The sequence below is a fragment of the Chrysemys picta genome, chromosome 9 (assembly GCF_011386835.1).
Source record: "Chrysemys picta bellii isolate R12L10 chromosome 9, ASM1138683v2, whole genome shotgun sequence".
Classification (NCBI taxonomy): domain Eukaryota; kingdom Metazoa; phylum Chordata; order Testudines; family Emydidae; genus Chrysemys; species Chrysemys picta.
The window spans coordinates 20,294,090-20,307,647 of record NC_088799.1 but is presented as its reverse complement, the minus strand read 5'-3'; positions in this window follow the sequence as shown (position 1 = coordinate 20,307,647).

Sequence of the window (13,558 nt, the reverse complement as noted above, 5' to 3'; positions counted from 1 at the left end):
CCTGTCTATTCGTCATACTTGATAGCTTTCCACTACTCCAATCCCCCAGCTTGCTGTTGAAGGAAGGTGGAGAAAACTGGTTTCCCAGCGGTGGCACCTTCCTTAGCATAACCACTGTGTGGTCAGGGACAGTCACTGAGTTCTAACAATCCACCATTATCTCTGGTCTGGTAGAGATGTGACACAACTTTGCCAGCTCATGGTGGATATGCATACAGAGTGGCATCATACAGCAATTTTCATAGTAACAACTTCATAATCACTTCCTAATATCAACCAGAATTCATATGTTGAACATAGCTTGCCCAAATCTTAACTCAAGGACAGAGGCCTGTGGGATCACCAGAAAAAAAATGGAAGAAGGACATGCTGTAGGAGGATTACAGAGGTAAGGGGAGAACAAGGAGAAGACAGCATCACAGAAGCCATGATATGATAAGATTTCAAGAAGGTGTCAAAGGCAACTGTCAGGTCAAGGAGAATGAGGATGGCGCAGTGGGTCTGACATTTGGTTTGGAACAGGTCATTAGTGATTTTGGTAAGAACAGTTTCAGCTGAGTGCAAGGGGAAGAAGCCAGACTGGGGAGGGTCTAGGATGGAATTGGAGGAGAGGAACTCTAGACAGCAATTGCAAATAATGCATTCAGTGTGTTAAGAGATGGTAAGGGAGATGCGTCAGTACTTGGAGAGGTAATGGGGTCAAGGGTGGGTTTTTTAAGGTGGGCGAGACTAAAACATACTTGTATTGTGAAGGGGAGAGCCAGAGGTTAAAGGGATGAGTAAAGGTAGGGAAGAGAGTGGCTGTGAGGGGAGATCATGAAGTGAAATAGGAGAGCTCACTGGGGCAAGCAAAAGGATTAGAGGAAGAGGGCAGATTAGAAACTTCTGTGTCTGTGCCAGGTGAGAGGGAGGAGATAGCTGTAGGAGAGAAAGAGGGAAGGGAAGGCAAACTGAGGTAAAGGGAAAGATATTGTAATATTTTGTCAATTTTATCTTGGAAGAAATCTGTGAGATTCCTGTGCAGAGTGTGAAGTGGAGGCAGGATGAGGGGAGCATTTAAGGAGTGCCATCAAAGGTTGCAAAAAGGCAGCTGGGATTGCAGACATGAAATTTAATTAATTCGGAGAAGTAGAGTTGTTTAGCTAGGGTGATGGCAGAAATGAGGGAATTAATTTGTAGTAGAGAAAGTCAGCCTGGTCACAAGATGTCCACCACAGATGTTCTTCAGCCTGAAAACAGGAACAGAGAAACCAGATGTTGGGGATGAGCCAGGCTTGGGAATTGGCAGGGTGGATCTTAAAATAGAGGAGCGGGACAAAAGAGGGAGGCATGGAGACAATCAACAACCTTGTCAACAAGAGAAAAGGAAGAGGGGTCACAGTCCCTGCAGGTAGCTAATGGTCAGGTCCAGGCTTCAATGGTGAGGCTGTGGTGATTCCTGGCCATGATGCTGAATCCCTGAGGTCTGGGAGGGGTCCCCAGCCAAGAGCCCACACCTCTTTGATATTACAATCTGCATAGGAACCTGGTTCACCCCTAAAATTCCTGGCAAGCTACTACAGTGGACTTCCACGGGGCAGAATTTGTTGCCCCTGTTTTAAATTGTGTTTGCAGCAGACTACCAGGAAAGTCTTTAAGAGATCATCTTTCTCGCTATTACAAGATAAAATCAGTTTATAACAATTAAATTATAAAATCAATATCATGAAACAGATTTTGTAACTTTAAGTGCACTGAATAAACCAAGGTAAAGGAACTCTCATATGTAATATCAAGAGAGATGATCTCTCAGTATTTCCTGGTACTCTGGCTCAAACAAAATTTAGTGATTCATTTTTTTATTAGAGATAAACAGAATTGTTGACAGTACAAGGCATTTTCTGAGATAAATAGTGAGACTCACAGATTCAAAAGGTAAGAGTCCACAGCAAAGTTGAGGCAGTATAAATTATGACTTACAGTAGGAAGAAGGGGAGGTAACTTCGCACAGTGGAGAAAGATGCTGCTATTTTGTTAGGATTTTGAGGGCTTCATCAAACTCACGCACAGTTGAACAGAAGGTTTGCCCAGCTCTGCCACAGTCTATCTGTGTAAAGTCACTTCACCTATGTCCTTCTATTTCCCTTTTCTCTGTTTCTCTTCCTTGCATATTAGCTAGCAAGCTCTTTAGAACATGGACTGCCTCTCATTATATTTGTACAGTGCCTAACAGAGATGTCCTAGCCTTTTTTGGGACTTCAGGCATGATTGTCATGCAAACAATGCATGTTAATTACTCCTGGCTCTCCCTGTGACCATGGATAAATCACTTAAGTCATCCATTTCTTTTGTAGGAATACTGACCTCTTCAGCATGTGAAAAGGTAAAGTGAAAGGACTAAATTTCATCTGGTGATGCTCACCACAGCTCATTTGCATACTGCAGCTGAAAATTCCTAAATCAAAGGAAGGGGTAGATTAGCAGATTCACTGTATACTTCTCCCTGGCCACCACTTATTCCCAGACCCTGTGGAAGTTTACATGATTAAGGTTCCATATCTGGGGGATGGGAAGAGGGAAAAACACAGAAAGCAACTGCTCTCCACATCACTCTTTCCTGGGTATGCTGTGTATTTCCATTCTGAAATCTGCAAATAAAACATATCACTGCAATGTTAGCTCCTGGTGGCCTTGTTCCTCCCTCAGACAATAACTCAGAAGCTATCCCTGATACACAGCCCCTTTCTCTCTCCTGCCCAAGAGGTGGTGGCTTACAGCCAGAATCCAGCCTCTGGTGTTTTCACAAAGTTAAATGTTAATATAATATTTATTTTAAGTATTGAAGTATAATTTATAAGAGATTAGAAGTAATAACTGTAAATAACAAACTTGCAAGTCAGTTCACATTAATTTCACAAACAAACAAAAATGATTTCATGTAGACTTCATTTTTTTAGCCGTTAGAATCTGCATTATGGCATCCATATTAAAAACATTTTGCTAGAGGTCTGATATACTGTGAAGCTGGTATTGTAAATGGCCTATCTTGCATATAGTACCAAGCTACTGACCAGGCTATCACAGTGCATAACAATTTCAGAAGCTGACAAATTATTAGTATTAAGAGGAGTAACTGCTTTTTATAATTATTTCTCTTTCTACAGTGCAGGAGGTCAGTAGTTCATAACAAGAGATCTTTATAACAATAAGGTGAAAATTTGAATCCTTACTGCTAGTGGGATGACAGACCTATGGTAACATGATAAATGAGATTTGAAAGGAATGCTATCATTCTGAACCCACATCCCATGAAGGATTAGATTAAAATAGTTTAGATAGAAAACACCAGAAAAAGTCATGAGTATGATGAAAAAGGATGAGTAAGAGTTACTCAATAAATGAAAGAGAAGAAATGGGAAACAGGATGAATGGCAAGGAAGAAAACGTATACTACAAAGAACAGACTGGACTCAGACCTATTCACATGGCAACAGTGTTACCTGTCTGAAAGCTCAGAGTAGAAAAATGAATAGTATTGATCTGTGACAATTTAACAAGTTGTTCAGGACTCTGGAGAAATATGGATACACTTGGTGCATCTCTAGGACATTTGGGTCTCTAAAGAATCAAAATAAATATGAGAATTTAAGAACCAAAATATATTTTTGAAAGTTTACAAATGATAAAATTCTCTTTCACAAAATTGTTTTTTCTTCATACTACAAGTTTTCTAAAATCATATTTAGAATCAAAATGATATGAAGTATAATAGTATATGGCACTATAGAACAGTGAATTTTAGAACAATGAATGGTACAATGATTCCGAGAGTATGTTAAATTTCCACTTGAAAACATAGTATATTTTTAAATGAAAACATAAGTTTCCAAATATGCCATATTGCACAGAATAATTAGATGTAAATTGATAATAAAAGAAATGGTAGCCATTTTTGTTTAATTTCACCATTGTTTAAAAGGGAAGTGCCGTACCTTTTGTTCTCTACGTTTTCTTTTTTAAAGCTCTCTCTTGGTAATATTCTTTTAAAAGCTTGATTGTCTTAAGTTCTTTAGTTATCATTGCAGTGCATTTTCATTTGGGAAATATCAACATTTCCCCACATGTTTCTAATAGAGCTAGAAATTAAAATGGCTCATTCTGTTTATAGCCTCATTCATGCATCAGCATCATCAGGGATGGGAGACGTTTTGTAAAAACATTGTGTTTCAGAATGAATGTACCAAGTAAAAGTGGCCTGATTTTAGGACTGATTCAAAGCCCATTCATGTCAGTGTGGTTCTTTCTATTTGCCTCAATGGGGTTCAGATCAGGCCCTTTCAGAGGTGCAGAGTAATCACAATTCCCACTGAGGTAAGCGTGAGCTATTGGGTGTGCAGCAACTTTGAAATTCTATTCACTCACTAAGATGCATAATTTCAGGTTCCAAGTGTGAAAATGTAGATGTAGAGCTTGTGTTTATATTGTAAGTCTACTTCTTCTTTTAACATTCTGTTAATATGTTTTCTCCTTTTTCTACTACTTGTATTTTGTTTTGTGTTTTCTTTTCACCTTCTTTCTATTTAGAAGCAAAACTAGGGTCACAAAGTATGGGTTATCTGTTGGTTTTGTGGAAGACTGATAGGGATTAATGTGTATCAAAAATGAGTAAAAAGTTTATATTATTATTTCAATAAAATATAATATTATAAATACCATTGAAAGGTACTTATGCTGTCCATTTCTGACTTATCCCCCATATATTTTATATATTAATATATTAATCACTATAACTCAGATTCAAAATGACCCTATGTATGAATTGAAAAAAGAGAGAACTGTATATACTTGTGCTTAAACTCTATGAACATCACTGCAGGAGGGCTGACTAGATGATCACAGTGGTTACTTTTGACCTTGGATTGTATGAATTAACTGCTGATTTGGTGTGTTCATATTTGGAAACCTTTCATGCTTTTCATTTTCTTTATTCAGTGCTGGTCCCGTGTTTCCCTAATGTGAAGTGTAAATGAATTATTAAACCACACCAAATATTAAGTTTGAGAATTCATTGGGTAGTCTTGTGTAAAATATCTGCATGATCTCATAATAGATATTGCAAGTACAATGATTTTAGTATAAAATCTTAAATAAATAAATAATGTGAAGTTTGAAGTGTTTTCAGAGATAATTTTTCTCTGTGATCAACAAAAGTAGTATTTGTACAGAATACTGCTGGATTCTCCATTGACAATATAATTCAGTTTAGTGGTGGCATATCCATTTATTTAGAGCCCAATCCAATATCCATTGAAGTTAATCAGAGACTTTCCATTGACTTCAAAGGGTATTGGAATATACCCATACATTGCTTCAAAAGAATGATAACAAAACTTGTTGAATTTCTGATATCACAACCCCAAAGTGCCCAGAGAATCAGAATGCTAGTAAGTTAGGTACTGTCCAAGAACTTAATAAGATTCAGTTTCTGCTCAAAGATTTTGGAATCTAATTTAGAAGGCAACAAGCGTCTGTAACAGAGACAAATCACATTGATTTCCTTTCCACTATTCCCTGTGAGAAAGGGTATCAGAATCTAGCCCTAATAATTGAAACTTGAAAGTGAACAAATTTTCGTTCTACTGATATATAGAAGTCCAATAAGTAAAGGAAGACCATATTTCAGTGCTAGTTTTTTCCAATAGATCTTACTAATAGTTGGGCAAATTAATAGTTTCTTTATTGTTTGTATTGAGGGTGTGATGGGTTGAATCACAGAAACCCCCCTGGGAGCAGCCAACCGATGTGCCAAGACTACCCCGTTCCTATTTTCCCTGCCAGCTCAGGACTCCAGCACCCTGTCTTGCTAAGCCAGACACTCCCGTCTGCTCCAACAAAGACCCAGGGTCTGAATTACTTGCCCCAAAGCTGCAGGTTTACCTGAAAACAGCTGACAGAAGTGAGCTTGTCTTTAGCACTCAGATGCCCAACTCCAAATGGGGTCTAAACCCAAATAAATCCGTTTTACCCTGCATAAAGCTTACGCAGGGTAAACTCATAAATTGTTCACCCTCTATAACACTGATACAGAGATATGCACAGTTGTTTGCTCCCCCAGGTATTAATACATACTCTGAGTTAATTAATAAGTAAAAAGTGATTTTATTAAATCCAGAAAGTAGGATTTAAGTGCTTCCAAGCAGTAACAGACAGAACAAAGTAAGTTACCAAGCAAAATAAAATAAAATGTGCAAATCTATGTCTAATGAAACTAAATACAGATAATCTCACCCTTAGAGATGCTTCTGTAATTTTTTTCCTCAGACTGGACACCTTCCAGGCCTGGGCACAATTCTTTCCCTTGGTACAGCTCTTGTTCCATCTTAGGTGGTAGTAGGGGATTCTTCATGATGGCTCCTCTCTCTCACTTTGTTCTGTTCCACCCCTTTATATATCTTTTGCATAAAGCAGGAACCCTTTGTCCCTCCGGGTTTCCACCCCCGCCCCACTGGAAAAGCACCAGTTTAAAGATGGATTCCAGTTCAAGTGACATGATCACATGTCACTACAAGACTTCACTTGCCAGCACACACATATACAGGAAGATTCACAGGTAAAACACAGCCATCTGCAGACAATGGTCCTGGTTAATGGAAGTCATAAAGATTCCAAACCACCATTAATGGCCCACACTTTGCATAATTACAATACCGTACAATTCGTACCTTACTAGAGTCTGTGGTCATTGGGGGTTCTCTTGGGATCTGCTGTGTCAGCTATCTGCGCAGAGCTGGGGCAGCACACAGAGGGAACACACGCACGCAGCCGATTGATATCAACATTGATCAGAGCAGAGCACCACACTGGTAGCATCTGACGACACCTTACAAGAAACCTTTGCATGAAGCATATCCCAGTTACATTATATTCACTTATTATCATATTTTTATAAAATTATATAGACTGCAACGTCACAGAGGGTAGTGTCCAAAGGCCCCACTTGGGGCTAGGACAACCTTGCTAGATGCAGTGAAAACACATATGTAGAGACATTGTTCCAAAGAGCTTGCAGTCTTAATTTGAAAACGATGCAACAAGTTAGTGTGGCAAATAAATGCACAGTAGTGAGGAGTTTAGTGTACACAAAACCATGTCAAACAATGTAGTTTTTCTAGTGTAAAACTAATGTGATGTTAGAAAAAAGCTGAGGGTAGCAAAGATAAGATCGTACTCTAGCAGATGAGATTGTTAGTTATTACACCATGTTGTGGTTCCCAGTCACATGAAAAAAATTTGTTTCAAAGAATAAAGTGTAAGTAAAACCAGCAATTCACAATTGCTGCCCAACCTACGCATTGCTCATTTGCTAGGATACAACTGCAATATTGCATTTTTGCATTCTCTGATCCACGGCTTGCTTTGTCAATGGCATAATTAATTAAAATTGCTGGGCTCTTAGACTACAAACCTGGTTGTTTAGTTTTTTTTCCTTCCACAATTATCTTGAAAATAAATGTGTTCATTGCAATCCTTACAAATGTATTGGAATAGCTTTCAAATACATTTGTCAGCCAGGATTAAAGTCTATACAATCCATTAATGCAGACATACCCTTGACCCAAGCCTTTGTTTCCCACATAAAACAGTAAGCATAGTGATCTGCTCCATTTTGTACCAATTCAAAACATGATTGCATTAAACAATTTAGTAAAAAAGGTTGTTTTAAAATATATGCTAATAGCAGACATAGAGGATACATGGAGAAAGAAGTATGTAAACTGTATAATCATAGCTGAACAAAAAGCCTGAGAAAAGCAACAAACTTAAAAGCACGCTAATGCTATGGATAATTTTCTGGATAATTTTCTCTGAATTGATGTGCATGTGTACCATGCAACTATTTAACAGTTTAAACAGTATTCACTTAGAGGCATTTTGTGCCCAGCTCTGAACAAGTGCACGTAGGAAAATGGGAGATGGGCACAAAGAAACTTGACACTAAAACCACCTCTTATGTGTAGGGTTGGCAGAATTAGATTTTTTTATATATAATTTAGACAGATAATGTAGATGTTGTTTTAAGCATTTGTTCCAATTTTATCTATGTAAATTTTCACAGCTGTGCAAATATAGTGGGCTTCAAGATTTTTTTCAATTGTTATTGATCACATTGTTCACAGTTGTGGGAAATTATGGGGGTATCAGACTATAATTATTTAATGACAATAGACATTGATATTCAAAAAATGAAAGTTTTATAAACTCAGAAGAAAATGATCTTGAATGCTTATGGGTCAATCAATGTCCTAACAAATAAAGGCCAAGATAGGTATTAATTGATATCTGTCACAGACCACCAAATCATACTAGGGAAAAGGATGACAACCTCCTTATGCACCTATCGATAATGTGTAGGAAACAAAACTGTGTGATCATGGGGGACTTCAGTTAGAGTGACATATAAATCTCATGCTGCCAGTAATAAAACAGCCTTAGAATTTTTAAAATGTATAGATGACAATTTCCTAACTCAAAAAGGTTGTGACCAGAGATGTCCTTTATTAGACCTTGCCTGAACGCAGAAAGAAGACCTGATCATAGAACTAAAAAAACATTAGTAGCTTAGGTACAAGTAATCATAATTTGATCACATTTATAATGTGCAAGCAGATTAAAGTCCAGACCATTAATATTTGTAGTTGGTTCTTTAACAGGCCATTTCCGAGTGCTGAAAACAATTATGAGTCAAATCAGCTTGGAGGAATAATTTAATCTGAAAAATGTGAGTGATAATTGGGAAAATGCCTTTACTAGATGCCAACCAAAAGATATTGGTCCAGATAAATGGCAGAATTATCAATAATAATGCAGAAAATGCAAAAGTGTTCAATAACTATTTCACTTCTGTATTTAGGGGGAAAAGATTATATTGTCTTATCATGGTGATAACACTCTTTCCATTCCAATGGTATCTGTGGAGGATGTTAGAGAAGCTACTAATGCTAGACATTTTTAAATCAGCGGGTCCAGATAACTTGGATTCAAGCATTTAAAAAAAGCTGACTTAAGAACTTGCTGGGCCATTAGTGTTGATTTTCAGTAAGTCTTCTAGCTCAAGGAAAGTTCTAGAACACTGGAAGAAAGTTAATATGCCAGTTTTTAAAAAGCGTAGATGGGACGACCCAGGTAATTTAGGCCTGCCAGCCTGATGTCGTTCCCAGGCAAAATAACGAAGCTGCTGATACTGGACTCTATTAATAAAGACTAAACAGGTGTGATGTAATTAATGCAAATCAACATGGGTTTATGGAAAGTAGATCCCGTCAAACTAATTTGATATCTTTTTTGACGAGATTGCAATTTTAGTGATAAAAGTAATAGTCTTGATGTAATCTAGTTAGACTTCTGTAAGGAGTTTGACTTGGTACCACACGATATTTATATTTAAAAACTAGAATGACATGATATTAACATGGCACATGCTAAATGGATTAAAAACTGGCTAACCAATAGCTCTCAAAATGTAATCGTAAATGGAGAATTGACAAGGAGTGGGTATGTTTCCAGTGGGATTCTGCAGGGGTTAGTTCTTGGCCCTAAACTATTTAACATTTTTATCTATGATATTGAAGAAATCATAAAATCATCACTGATGAAGTTTGAAAATGACACAAAAATTGGGGAAGTGGTAACTAATGAAGTGGACAGCTCCCCGATTCAGAGTGATCAAGATCGCTTGGTAAACTAGAATAAGCAAACATATGTGTTTTTAATATGGCTAAATGCAAATGTATACATCTAGGAACAAAGAATGTAAGTCAGGCTTACAGGATGGTTTTACTCTATCTGGCATACTCTATTCTTGGAAGCAGTGATACTGAAAAAGATTTGGTGATAATGGTGGTTAATCAGCAGAACATGAGCTCCCAATATGACACTGTGGCCAAAAGAGCAAACACGGGATGCATAAACGGGAGTCTTGAATAGGACTAGACAGTTTGTTTTACTTTTGTATTTGGCAGTGGGGTGATCACTACTGGAATATTGTGTCCAGTTCTGGTGCCCACAATTCAAGAAGGGTTCAGAGAAGAGCCACAAGAATGATTAAAGGATTAGAAAATATGATAGACTCAGAGCCCAATCTATTTAGCTTAACAAAGAGAAGGTTACTGTAACTTGGTTACAGTCTGTAAGTATCTACATGGGGATCAAATATTTAATAATGTCATCCAGGTGAGAAAGGTATAACACAATCCAGTAGCTGCAAGTTGTATTCAGACTGGAAGTAATGCATACATTTTTCAGAGTAGGGTATTTAACCATTAGAACTTTTTGCCAAAGGTTGTGGTGGATTCTTCATCACTGACCATTTTTAAATCAGGTTGGAATGTTTGTCTAAAAGATATGCTCTAGGAATTATTTTGGGGGAGTTCTATGGCCTGTGTTATATAGTAGGTCAGACTAGATCATCAGAGTGGTTCTTTCCAGCCTTGGAAACTGTGAATCTACTTGTGGGCAAGGCACAATTGTGGTCCTTGCACTCAGGGAGCATAACAGCTTCATGAGGATAGTGCTCACAGCTGTGCTAACTTCTCCAAAGAGGCCAGGGTCATTACCCCACTCGTCCTTCACCACCAGAGTTGTCCCTCTTTGAAAGTGGCTCAGAAGCTGTGCTTCCTGGAATTACTCATCGCTGACCCTAGAACATACCAGATTGCAAAGTACACAGAGTACCTGATACTCTACTCTGTACCTTGTTTCTTTAAAAACCAGAGCAAAGTTGTGGATCTTAATTTTGCCCTGTGGTTATGGTTTTCTGACACCAGATTTTATTTTTGTAAGCTTTGTATTGCATCTGCAATTATTTGTTTTTTGTTTCATTGAAACAAAACTTTTTGTATTATTTTAGAGCAATACAACTATAATTAAAGAAAATGGTATGGTAGAGGGCAGGCAGAAAATGTGGTCTGATATACTGTGAAGCTGGTATTGTAAATGGCCTATCTTGTTGTTATATGATGAAGAGCATGTTTGCTGAACATTAAAAGCCAGAAATACCTATCTAATACCCCCTAATACGTAGGATGAAAATGGTTAAAGAGGGTTTAAAGAAGTTTCTTATAATAAAAAAAAATACTCTTAGTGTACAAATCGGTACATCAAACAACTTAGTTTTTTTTCTGGCGGTAGTGTTCCAGGAGTGAATCCAAAGGCAGATCTTAAATCCAGGTTCATTAATTATCTTTCAGGAGAGGATTCATTTATTATTTTCTTTTACTATTTTTGTATTAGGCTGTGTGTTTATCATCTTTTTGTTTCCTGATCATTCAGAACATACCATTTTGTCTATTGAGGCAGAAGAGAAAATGCATGGGCCAGATCCTAAAATATCTATCTGCATTGATGAGGCCCTAAGCAGGAAAATCAGATGTTGAGAAAAAGAGCTTTATAAACAAGAGGTGTTATATAAAATAAGTAAAACCAGGGATCTTAATTTGCTCTAGGTACTGCTTATGTGTCTGTCACTGTGATGTGCTGGGTTGAAATACAGCGGAAGAAAGCTCACCTAAAAACATTGTAACAGAGCCTATTAATTAGCAGGAAATGGTACCCTGTAGCTTAATGGCTAGTGGGAGGTGGAGCTGAATGACAATCTAACAGTAGCCAATTAGGTCAATCAGCAGGGTTTTTTACTTACTTCTTTTAGGCAACCTTTAGAAAAGAATGAGTGCAGACATTTATATGAATTGCTGCAGGTAGAAGCAGCAGCTCAGCACAGTGCAGGAACACGCTGTAACCAAATGCTATCAACAAGTACGTGGTTAATAAAGAAGGATTTGGCACCTGGTGTTGCACAAGTAACAGGCAACTGGAAGGAAAACACTTAAAGAAGAAGAGGGCTGCTATTGAAAAAGATTGAAGACTAGATAAGAATGGAGAGGAAGAAAAGGGTAAGAGAGGAAGAAAGAATGGAAAAATAGGTGAGGGTCAAGTTACCACTGAGTGGTATCTGAGATACTGCAGTTGTTTCCTAGGGTGAAGCCCTAATCCAGGAAAATACTTAAGCGTATGTGTTTTCCCAATTACTTCATTGGAACTCCTCCTATGCTTCAATTTATGCACGTCCTTGAATGCTTTGCTAGATCAAGAGCTAAATGTGTTATCACAGATAACATTATTCATTATTAGTGAATAGTGACTTTTTAAGGGTGATCACCATGTTGTTTTACTATCCAATCTGATGCTGGCCATTCTAATATACAGCACTGGGCTATGAGGGAACCAAATGTCCCAAAAGCACATTAGTTGTTGCTAGAGGTACATCTATTAAAATAATGCAGTTACAATGCCAATGTTCCATCCATGTATCAAAATGTAAATTTGGATTATTCCTTAGCAAATGGAATCCTGTAAACAATTTCAGCATTTAAAATGGTTGAAAAAATATTTCACACTTCATAACTTGTTAGACTGATCTCACACTTGGTAAAGCAACCCCCATCCTTTCATATATTTATACCTGCTCCTGTATTTTCCACTCCATGCATCTGATGAAGTGGGTTCTAACCCACGAAAGCTTATGCCCAAATAAATTTGTTAGCCTCTAAGGTGCCACAAGGACTCCTCATTATTTCTGCTGATACAGACTAACACAGCTGCCACTCTGATACCTAATTTGTATCCCTGTAATTACATAGTTGAAGTATCTCGCCATTCTAGACTTTTTCTTTGTACATTTACAGGAATGTACTTGAAATAAACTAAAAATATACTCATGAGATCCCTGATCCTGCAAAGATGTATGTATGTGTGCTTAACCTAAGCATTGAGAGCAGTCCTCCTGAAGTCAATCAGACTTCCAGAAGTGCATAACATTAAGCATGTGTCGATGGGGGCCTAGGATTCCAATCCTGCCAAGAGATCCCCTTGTATCCATTGACTGCGATTGGATTCAAAAGGGGTGTAAATGTTTGTCTGGACTTATCAGATTGCAGAATCATGGCCTCAGATTGCAGGATCAGGACCTATGTGTGTGCCCTATGCATATAATAAATAGTAATGATATTGAAGCTATATTGCACCATTAGTTTTTAAGCAGAATTCCCCATTAGAATTAATGCCCTTACCAACATAGGCTGGGTAGTGGCTGATAAAACTCCTGACAAATCCTTCAGCAATAGGTCTGAATCGGGACCCATCAGAGTTCTATGAGTGGCTGTCATGGAAACAATTTTTCATGACATTGCATGTAACGTATTCAGTACACTGTTGTCACCACCATAACTCAGACAGCTAGCGAGCTAGTAAAAAAAAAATAATAAAAAGTTGTCTCAATTTAACTCTAAGAGCAACATGGGAGAGAATAAAATCCAGCATATTTAGGAAAGCCTGGGGCTTTTTTACTATACAAGGAATGCCTGATACACATTCTGAAACAACTGATAATAATTTGTTCCACTGCAGTTATCATTCTAAATATAACTTCTTCATATCTTCTTTTCTAGATTTTGGTTCTGATAAGTTTGAGTTTTTGTCTATGGCCACAGCAACTTTCACGAGCGTCAGTCTTTGGTTGGTTTTT